This window comes from Salmo salar, chromosome 11 (genome assembly GCF_965601325.2).
Source record: "Salmo salar chromosome 11, fSalSal1, whole genome shotgun sequence".
In the NCBI taxonomy this organism is placed as follows: domain Eukaryota; kingdom Metazoa; phylum Chordata; class Actinopteri; order Salmoniformes; family Salmonidae; genus Salmo; species Salmo salar.
The window spans coordinates 21,118,428-21,129,393 of NC_138301.1; the positions used below are offsets into that span (position 1 = coordinate 21,118,428).

General features: G+C 41.9%; 1 protein-coding gene across 3 annotated transcripts in view; it reads right to left on the reverse strand.

Moving 5' to 3' along the window:
* Nucleotides 1–10,966, reverse strand: part of ap1g1 (adaptor related protein complex 1 subunit gamma 1) — a 29,288-nt gene extending 18,322 nt beyond the window's left edge. The window contains exon 1 of one of the 3 annotated variants that reach the window (XM_014175619.3): nucleotides 10,849–10,966. The gene's annotated coding sequence lies outside the window, so the exon portion shown is untranslated. Of the gene's footprint in view, nucleotides 1–10,649; nucleotides 10,669–10,848 lie in introns of those variants that run through there. The other 2 variants (XM_082957786.1, XM_082957787.1) reach the window with 2 other exon arrangements.

A 10,966-nucleotide genomic window follows, 5' to 3' on the forward strand; every position in this document is an offset into this window, starting at 1 on the left:
ATATTTGAATAGCAAATTAGCATTGTTCTGTGAGTACAGCCTCAAATGTGACAAGTAAATGGAGAATTCCTTGCTCAGAAGCTAGTGAAGAGAACACTAAGGTTTCAAACCAGTGGAGGGTGATTAAATATTGAAGTGGCACATGCTTGGAGGTGAGATTACATTCTCCAGTATTTACATGCAGCCAGACAGAGGAATAATAATAGGAGCACAGTGCCCCATTTCTAAAACATCAGCCAGGTACAGACCTGGCAAACACAAGAGAACTCACAGTACCGTGCCTCAAAGATGTTACTAATGTACTCCCATTCTAACAATAAGGCTGCTCCATGAGAGGATGCATTCAGAATTAAATGATTAGACAAGCATATAATCTCTCACCCCATTAATGATATCTGTCTGACTCAGAGATTGCGGGATTTGATTTGTTTTTATTCGTAGGCGGCAAGATGATAATTACAAATACACTGTACTACTTCCTATTTGATAAGTAGACTTCCTGTGTGGTATAACATTCACCATCAATCGAGTTCACATTGGTCGTCCCAAAGCCTGTGGTCTCAGAGGCCTGCAAGGTACAGCAGGTTACTTGTCCTGCGCTTTGACCACCTAGTCTGTATGTGCACACTACCACAATCCAGTGGCCTCTGGTCAAGAAGAAGCAGCCTGCATGTTGGATCTGTGCACTAGTTGGCTAAATTGGTCTCATGCCCATTTCAGAGGATCAAATATACAAACAGGTAAATGAGACCTTGACTAAGTCAAGAGTACAGAATGAAGATTGGAGAAGCAGTTTTAGCCTATAGAAATCCCCGATCACACTTGGAGGCGATGTCATGGAAAATTTGGCTAGCTAAGCTCATGAGCAGAAACATGTCGTCGGGTCTAACGGTCATCTCGCGCCGAACTGCGCATGTGCAGGCCGTCAAATCAAAGTCACCCCTTCGATATAAAAGTACTTTGACGAAAATTAAAAAGTGTCAGTTTGTAACTTTCACGAGGTTGGAGTAATAACATGTTCAACTACTTAAGACATTTACTAGAATCTAGGTTGCTTTTAGACTTCGAGAAAAGTAACAACCAAGGAAGAATTTCACTTCTCTCATTGAATTTTCAAAACCACAGCCTGGTCCATTTGGTCCGTTTCGCAAGCGTTCCTGAAGTCTCACGATGTTGCGTCTCTGGGTTTAGAAACTCCGCATTTAAACCCTGCAGGAATTAGTTGGGTAAATGGTGCATGAGCACTGAGCTGCATCACAATCCTTCATGAACTGTCTGCTAGTGAGGATGAGCCCAGCGGTGGTGTGAGAGCAATCCGGAAACAGAGGAAGGATTGCTCTCTTGGCAGTTAAGAGAGCGAGAGAAAATTGCTCAATAGGCTTTTAGCCTTAAAGATTCAATAAAGAGAAAGTAGTAATACAAACTGTCACAATGAGAGACATGGATATGCGGTCTCCCTTGGAAGGGGAAACTATGAATGTGTAATAACTGCACATGAAACAGACGCCAAGTCATAGGAAGTGACTCGTACGACAAGAGACCAACAGATCTCGGCATTCCAAAGGCACAATGTCATTGGGTGTGCTAAACAAACTCTACTTCCTGCTTTTAGAAACCCCTATAGCACTGACACGTTTGACTTTCAACACCTGAGTTAAAGCAATGAACACCGCAGCCTACCCTCTATTGTAGTGCATTCTGGAAGTGTACACTTACAGTACTACATACAGCCAGACACAGCAGAGTGACAGAGGATGTAAGAGAAACCCTGGGCAGGCTGGAGTGGGCAGAACAAGGTCAAGGGCCTGGCACCAGCAATGGGTCTGGAGGAGGCCTTGTTTATTGCAGTGAAGGGCCTGGTGAGAGGGGTGTGTGTTAATGCACCATCGCCACAACAGGGGATCCATCATGCGCACTATGCCAGGAACAAAGAGAGTAAGTTATTACCGTTGGCTCTTGCGTGCGGAGAAGAGGTGCTTTATGACTTCCCATCTCAAAAGAAGCATGGCTCTTATCTGTTAGCATGGATAGCATGATTGAGCAGTTACAGCAAGAGGGACGACAGTAATTAGTTGCTGAACAAAGCCATTTTCTGCATCAAGCCACCTCAGAGCTGATGCTGAAAAAATAATGCACTTGCTAAATGGACAGAGCAGAGACCCTCTTAGAACTAGGGAAAATATAAAGGCTGTTGTTGTACACACAAAAAGGTCCAACAGAACAGACAATCCAATAATAACACCAGTTATGTTATCACATCAAAGTCTTTTTCCAATACCAGGGTATACGGTATTACTGGAAGTGCACACAAGTGGTGCTATTTCTAGAAAAAAATAATTTAGGCAACATGGATCTTAATCCAGGAGGGGATTGTTTGTCCCTGCTGTAACCAAGAAGCTTGATCTTGACATCTAGCCGCTTAGAAAACCAAATGCATAGCTGGAGCCCTGAGCTGGATATAACCTAAATTTGGCACATCTTAGATAATTAATTTACACTCACCAGCCAGTTTATTCCAGAACAGACTGAATTATTTGGGGTATTCTACAAAGGTGTCAAACGTTCCACAGGGATGTTGGACCATGCTGATGCTGCAGATTGGACAGGCGTACGTTCATGCTGCGAACAGCCAGTTCTATATCTTCCCAAAGATACTCTATTGGGTTGAGGTCTGGGGACTGTGCAGGACACTCAAGTAAACTGAACACGCTGTCATATTCCAGGTGATGTTTTTTCCACTCATCAATTGTTAAAGTTGATGATCGTGAGCCCACTGGAGCCGCTTCTTCTTGTTTTAGCGTATAGGAGTGGAACGGTGTGGTCGTCTGCTGCAATAGCCCATCCGTGACAACGCTCAACCAGTTGTGCTTTCCGAGATGCTGTTCTGAACACCACTGTTGTACTGCGCTGCTATTTGTCCGTTTGTGGCCAGCCTGTTAGCTTGCATGATTCTTGTCATTCCCCTTCGACTTCTCTCATCAACGAGGTTTTCCCCCACAGGACTGCCGCTGACTGGATGTTTATTTGTTTGTCACGACTAGACACTGCCGTGTGTGAAAAGCCCAGGAGGGCAACCGTTTCTGGATACTGGATCGGGCCCGCCTGGCACCGACAAATCACACAATCCTCAATGTTGCTTAACCTGTTGGGGCTAGGGGGCAGTATTTGCACGGCCGGATAAAAAACGTACCCCATTTTAAACTGGTTACTACTCTTGCCCAGAAACGAGAATATGCATATAATTACTAGATTTGGATAGAAAACACTCCAAAGTTTATAAAACTGTTTGAATGGTGTCTGTGAGAATAACAGAACTCATATGGCAGGCCAAAACCTGAGAAGATTCCATACAGGAAGTGCCCTGTCTGACAATTTATTGTCCTTCTTTAGCCTCTATCGAAAATACAGCATCTGTGCTGTAACGTGACATTTTCTAAGGCTTCCATTGGCTCTCAGAAGCCGCCAGAAAGTGGAATGAGAGCTCTGCAATCTCTGGGCTAAGTACAGCAGCTCTGTTTGTTACTGGCCTGACTGGGGACAGTGACACTGGAGATGCGCGTTCATGTGAATTCTCCATTTTGTTCTTTCAGTCTTTGAATGAATACAACGTCGCCCGGTTGGAATATTATCGCTATTTTACGAGAAAAATAGCATAAAAATTGATTTTAAACAGCGTTTGACATGCTTCGAAGTACGGTAATGGAAAATTTTCACATTTTTGGTCACGAAATGCACGAAATGCACCCTTCGGATTGTGACCTGAATGCACGAACAAAACGGAGCTATTTCAATATAACTATTGATTATTTCGAACAAAAAAATTAGCCGGCTGGCTAAAACCGGCACTTTTACTGAAACGTTGATTAATGTGCACTGTCCCTGTAAAAATATAAAAAATACAAATAAAAAATAAAATGTTGTTGAAATAGAAGTCCTGGGAGTGCATTCTGACGAAGAACAGCAAAGGTAATCCAATTTTTCTTACAGTAAATCTGAGTTTGGTGAGTGTCAAATTAGCTAGCCGTGATATCTACTCAGAATATTGCAAAATGTGCTTTCGCAGAAAAGCTATTTATAAAAACTGACACCGCGATTGCATAAAGGAGTTCTGTATCTATATTTCTTAAAATAATTGTTATGTATTTTGTGAAGGTTTTATGCTGAGTAATTAAGTAAATTCACCGGAAGTTTGCGGTGTGTATGCTAGTTGCTAGTTCTGAACATCACATGCTAATGTAAAAAGCTGTTTTTTTTATATAAATATCAACTTGATTCAACAAAACATGCATGTATTGTACAACATAATGTCCTAGGAGTGTCATCTGATGAAGATCAAAGGTTAGTGCTGCATTTAGCTGTGTTTTGGGTATTTGTGATGCATGCTAGTTGCTTGGAAATGGCTGTGTGGTTTTTTGTGTCTATGTACTCTCCTAACATAATCTAATGTTTTGTTTTCGCTGTAAAGCCTTTTGGAAATCGGACAACGTGGTTCGATTCAGGAGAAGTGTATCTATAAAATGGTGTAAAATAGTCCTGTTTGAGAACTTTGAATTATGACATTTTGTGGTTTTAAATTTGGCGCTCTGATGGGTCACTGGCTGTTGAATAGTGCGGGACGATTTCGTCCCACCTACCCTAGAAAGGTTAAGTCACTTGTTTTGCCCATTCTAACATTCAATCAAACAACTGAATGCCTCCTTTAAATAGGAAGCCACGGCCATGTGACTCACTGTCTGTAGGATCGATCCAGTTTCGGGAACAGGGTGGTGTACCTAATAAAAACTGGCAGGTGAGTGTATAGTTGAACGCACCCATGCAGCCCCCGAGAAAAATGTCAGGTCGAGTTAGCCGCACCGTGGCATAAGGCTGGGCGATCAAATTCATTTGCATGTACAGTTGAAGTCAGAAGTTTGCATACACCTTAGTCAAATACATTTAAACTCAGTTTTTCACAATTCCTGACATTTAATGCAAGTAAAGATTCCCTGTTTTATGTCAGTCAGGGTCACCACTTTATTTTAAGAATGTAAAATGTCAGAATAATAGAGAGAATGATTTATTTCAGCGTTTATTTCTTTCATCACATTCCCAGTGGGTCAGACGATTCCTCCTGACAGAGCTGGTGTAACTGAGTCAGGTTTGTAGGTCGTCCTTTGCTCGCACACGCTTTCTCTGTTCTGCCCGCAAATTTACTATGGGATTGAGGTCAGGGCTTTGTGATGGCCACTCCAATACCTTGACTTTGTTGTCCTTTAGCCATTTTGCCACAACTTTGGAAATATGCTTGGGGTTATTGTCCATTTGGAAGACCCATTTGCGACCAAGCTTTAACTTCCTGACTGTCTTGAGATGTTGCTTCAATATATCCACAATTGTCCTGCCTCATGATGCCATCTATTTTGTGAAGTGCACCAGTCCCTCCTGCAGCAAAGCACCCTCACAACATGATGCTGCCACCCCTGTGCTTCACGGTTGGGATGGTGTTCTTCGGCGTGCAAGCCTCCCCCTTTTTCTTCCAAACATAACGATGGTCATTATGGCCAAACAGTTCTATTTTTGTTTTATCAGAGCAAAGGACATTTCTCCAAAAAGTACGATCTTTGTCCCCATGTGCAGTTGCAAACCGTAGACTGGCTTTTTTATGGCGGTTTTGGAGCAGTGGCTTCTTCCTTGCTGAGCGGCCTTTCAGGTTATGTTGATATAGGACTCGTTTTACTGTGGATATAGATACTTTTGTACCTGTTTCCTCCAGCATCTTCACAAGATCTTTTGCTGCTGTTCTGGGATTGATTTGCACTTTTCGCACCAAACTACGTTATTCTCTAGGAGACAGAACGCGTATCCTTCCTGAGCGGTATGACGGCTGCGTGGTCCCATGGGGTTTATACTTACCTACTATTGTTTGTACAGATGAGCGTGGTACCTTCAGGCGTTTGGAAATTGCTCCCAAGGATGAACCAGACTTGTGGAGGTCTACCATTTTCTTTGAGGTCTTGGCTGATTTCCCCATGATGTCAAGCAAAGAGGCACTGAGTTTGAAGGTAGGCCTTGAAATACATCCACAGGTACACCTCCAATTGACTCAAAGGATGTCAATTAGCCTATCAGAAGCTTCTAAAGCCATGACATCCTTTTCTGGAATTTCCCAAGCTGTTTAAATGCACAGTCAACTTAGTGTATGTAAACTTCTGACCCACTGGAATTGTGATACAGTGAATTATAAGTGAAATAATCTGTCTAAACAATTGTTGGAAAAGTTACTTGTGTCATGCAAAGTAGATGCCCTAACCGACTTGCCGAAACTATAGTTTGTTAACAAGAAATTTGTGGAGTGGTTGAAAAACAAGTTTTAAACGACTCCAACCTAAAAGTGTATGTAAACTTCAACTGTACATTATACATGGTTCACATTCAATTAAAAAAAGGGCATTTTCATAGACCTGAAAGACAGTTTAGTGATAGCAAAAAAGCAGGTTAAACTATTGTTGTTATAAAATAGTGGGTCTTATGGTTGTGGAAGGTTTAAATTTAGCCTAGGTAGAACTTCACAAGTCCTCAATCCATTAGATTATTGCTGACTGTTTGACCTTTAATTGTATAACAAAAGTGTATTTAGATAACCATTTTCTTTTTTCAAATTAGGAGGATTCGGCTATTTCAGCCACACCCGTTGCTGACAGGTGTATAAATTCGGGCTGTTTTTCATAGTTTGGGCTAGGCCCCTTAGTTCCAGTGAAGGGAAATCATAACGCTACAGCATACAATGACATTCACGATTCTGTGCTTCAAATTTTGTGGCAACAGTTTGGGGAAGCCCCTTTCCTGTTTCAGCATGACAATGCCCCCATGCACAAAGCAAGGTCCATACAGCAAAGGATTGTCTAGATCAATGTGGACGAACTTGACTGGCCTGCAGAGAGGCCTAACCTCAACCCCATCGAACACCTTTGGAATGAATTGGACCGCCGACTGCGAGACGGTCCTAATCGCCCAACATCAGTGGCCGACCTGACTAATTCTCGTGGCTGAATGGAAGCAAGTTCCCGCAGCAATGTTCCAACATCTAGTGGAAAGCCTTCCCAAAAGAGAGGAGGATGTTACAGCAGCAAAAGGGGGACCAACTCCATATTAATGCCCATGAGTTTGAAATGAGATGTTTGACGAGCAGGTGTCCACATACTTTGTCATATAATGTACACATTGTGAATCTCCATATGTTTGAAAAATAAATAAATAGATTTTTAGGCCATATCGTCCAGCCCGACCGTGGAGTCTGGAGGAAATTAAATGGATCAAGGAAGGTGCAGAGAAAGGAGCATAGTTGCACAAGCCAGTATGTTGATAATGTAAGAATTCACAGTGATCAAAGTGCAATGGAAGGCCAGTGTACATTCCAGAAGAGCAGGGGGACTCGGACTCCCTCCCATTCAAACGGAAACTGGCCAACATAGATGAGAACCCATGGTAAATTGTACATGGCTAAGAGGTGATCTTCTTAGGCACAATGTATTAGCAACCTCCGTCACTCCCAGATAACACAAGAAAGTACAATTAACTGCAACAAGTAAATCACACCCTGTAGTCCAGCAATCCGTTTGAATGTATGAATCATAACACACATTCAGGCCTGTCATAAAAAGGCCTGTCACCTAGGCTTAATTACTCAAGCAAAACAAAGGCTTATATTTCCTGTGACTAACATCTGACAAGTAACTAAAGACCCCAATCAGCCTATGTGCTCCTAAGTGTGCGCACACAACACATTTGGAAAATCCAGTCTCTGCTAGACTAACAAAGACTTATGAAATGTCTGTTCTAAAACATTGCAATCACTTTTATAGGCACACATTCTTTTATAAATTACAACATGAAAGACAAGACGGCACAAAAGATTTGTTTGGTCTCGACAGAGGACGGGTTGAGCACAATAGGTGGATTAGGAAGACCACAAGTGGAGAAAGTTTGCACTTGCTGAACTGTTGGGCAGCAACCACCAAAGACACACTCACCAACATCAGTTTTGCTCAGCCTTACTCTCCCAGGACAAAAACAGTACTGTTCGGCTGTGTGGCCACGCTACAGATTTTTGCCCCGCTATATTTCACAGGAGCTTGAACAGCTAACACAGTGTCATTTGGTCAAGCCAAAAACATTGCTGTCAAATGGAATGACTGACGTGAGGAATTATCCTGATCAATTAGAAGGGGAGGATCTCAAACTCCCCTGAACTTATTCCTGTCCCAGTTGAATTAGGCTATTGTCCTCCACATGCATACTGATGCATTTGATCATGTTATTTAAGACTGCTTTGGGAACAAAATGGGCATAAAGGAAGACATAATAATGATATATTGAATGTTATCAACACCCTCATATAGCCACAGAAGGGATCATATCTGACACCAACTGTGGCAGATTTCCTGAGTGAATGGAATTGCCCATTCCTCTCCTGAGACTGGAAGATACACAAGAGCCTAGCAACCAGTAGCAAGAGAAAACCTCACACGGAAGAGTCCACTGGGGACATAAGCTACTAAATTTCCAATGTCCAGAATCCAGAGATAACACACACCATCAATGAGGCTCTTTCCAATTGAGAACCGACAATATTCAATAATACAGCAACTGGAGTATGTGCCACAATTTACTTCCTCCTTAACCAAAGTTGTGCAGGTGACGTTCATTAAGCTACAGAAACAATTGTGAAGCCACCATTGTAGAGGGACCGCTCCTTTCATCACAATATCCCAGCATATTGTTCTCTTTGCCACTCATTTTGCTGTCACTGCTCAGCCAAGCTCTCACCAAGATATTTAATTGGTAGTGTTTTTATTTAACTAGGCAAGTGAGTTAAGAACAAATTCTTATTTACAATTACGGCCTACCAAAAGGTTTCCTGCGGGGACAGGGGCCTTGGATTAAAAATAAATACAATATAAGGACAAAACACGCATCACAACACTACATAAAGAGAGACCTGCGAAAACAACAAAGCAAGGGAGCAACACAACAGCACAAAACATGGTACAAACATTGGGCACAAACAACAGCACAAAGGGCAAGAAGGTAGAGACAACAATACATCACACAAAGCAGCCACAACTGTCAGTAAGTGTGTCCATGATTGAGTCTTTGAATGAAAAGATTGAGATACAGCAGGCTGCTACCTCCATTCCAACAAAAAACAATTCTGCAAGTAGTGTGACAACATTTATACAAAACATTGGACCTACATGGTTTAGCCAAGTATTGACCTACCAATATATATGTGTACTGTAGACAGAAAGCTTTGATTGAATAGGCTGAAAATGCAGGTAGAAACATGGGCACTTGTCAGCTGGTTTAATGCAAATACAAATAACATGCAATGAAAAAAGCAAGTCGATTTGAGTATATGACACCGATGTTGACTTCAGGAGAATTGACTGACAGAAGAGGTGACAAAAGGGAAATAGGAAATCACAATTCAAAGGAGAAAAATATTTTAAGAACTTGCAGCAAGCTCAAATAAACAACCCAATGGCTGTAATGGCACATAAATAGCCTAATAATCACAAGTGAAGCAGGTGGCATAATAACCCTTTTTTAATATAGGTCAATGAAGTCTGGGGTATGGCACAACTGAAGAAATGAAAGAGGTTTGCTACAAGAACCTAATAATTGACACTTGTCGAGGTGTGTAAACATCTGACATAATAGCATATTAACATTCAATGTAACTTCCCCACACAACCAGTATGTGAGTATTGTAGGTAACGTTAGCTAGTTAACGTTAAGTGGCAACAATACCATAGTAGCGAGCTAGCTAGCTAAAGTAACGTTAGTAACCTTGACTTCATTGCAACCACGTAGAAACAGCATAAGCTAACTGTACAACAGTTACACCCAAGCTAGGTATAACACACACATTTTTTGAAGAGTGGGTATACCTTACAGTTCAACTTGAACATATCATGGTATTGCGCTAGCTAAGTTAACGTTAGTTAGCTACTTAGCTAAGATAATTGGCTAGCTAAAGGTGTTAGCAAGGTAACTTACACGTCCTTACCAACGGTCGGTATATAGTTACATTCCGCATACCAAGTAGCTGGCTGGCTAGCTAGTAACGCGTTAGCTGGGTAGGGTGGCTAGCTTGCTACGGTAGATCACAAGCCCACGGAAAATGAGTTAAATTGCTAGTCATCTCTTGAACACAATACTTTACTAACATTTAACCACACCTGTCAAATATATTATTCATTGTCACGTTACCACTAGTTAGCATTGGCACTAACAAGGTAGCAATCTAACGTCAGAGTAGAGGCCATTTCAGGGCGAGCATGGCACAATTACAGCCTTCTAATTTCTCAGACCTAAAGTAAACCCTTTTAGCAAGTGGACATACCCGAGCATAGCTAGCTACGCAATCACGAAGAGGCCTTCATCGCACTGACTTAGCTAGCAAGTTAGTTAGCTAGTAGGATTAGCTACCTAACAACTAGATAACTACCTTGCCCTACATACCTACCGGTACATCTCGTTTCAGTTACACAGCAAATAACCAAATGCAATGTTGACATACATTGAAGGCGTGTAAGCAAGTACAAGTTATGTATAAAAACAGATTCCTAAGGTTAAAGATCGCGCAAGTACATATCAGGTAAGCATACCAGCTAGCCGACACCAGGCTAACGCTTCTCTGACAGACAACCCCGGTACACTGGCTGGTTAGCGCAGCCTCACTTCCGATCATGTAGCGCCAACATGGATTATTGTCACCACGGTTTAAGACAGTCGCGCTGATATTTCAGCTATTATCCAAATAAACAACTATGTTTAACTGACATATTTGTATAAAGTTATACTCACTAGCCGTATTTATACCAGAAAATAGCTGGAATCTTCTCTATTTGCGACGGAGGGAGGAACAGAACAGACATTCAAAATGGTGGCTCTCCTAGCCTCAGCACTTCTACCGCAGGCGGAG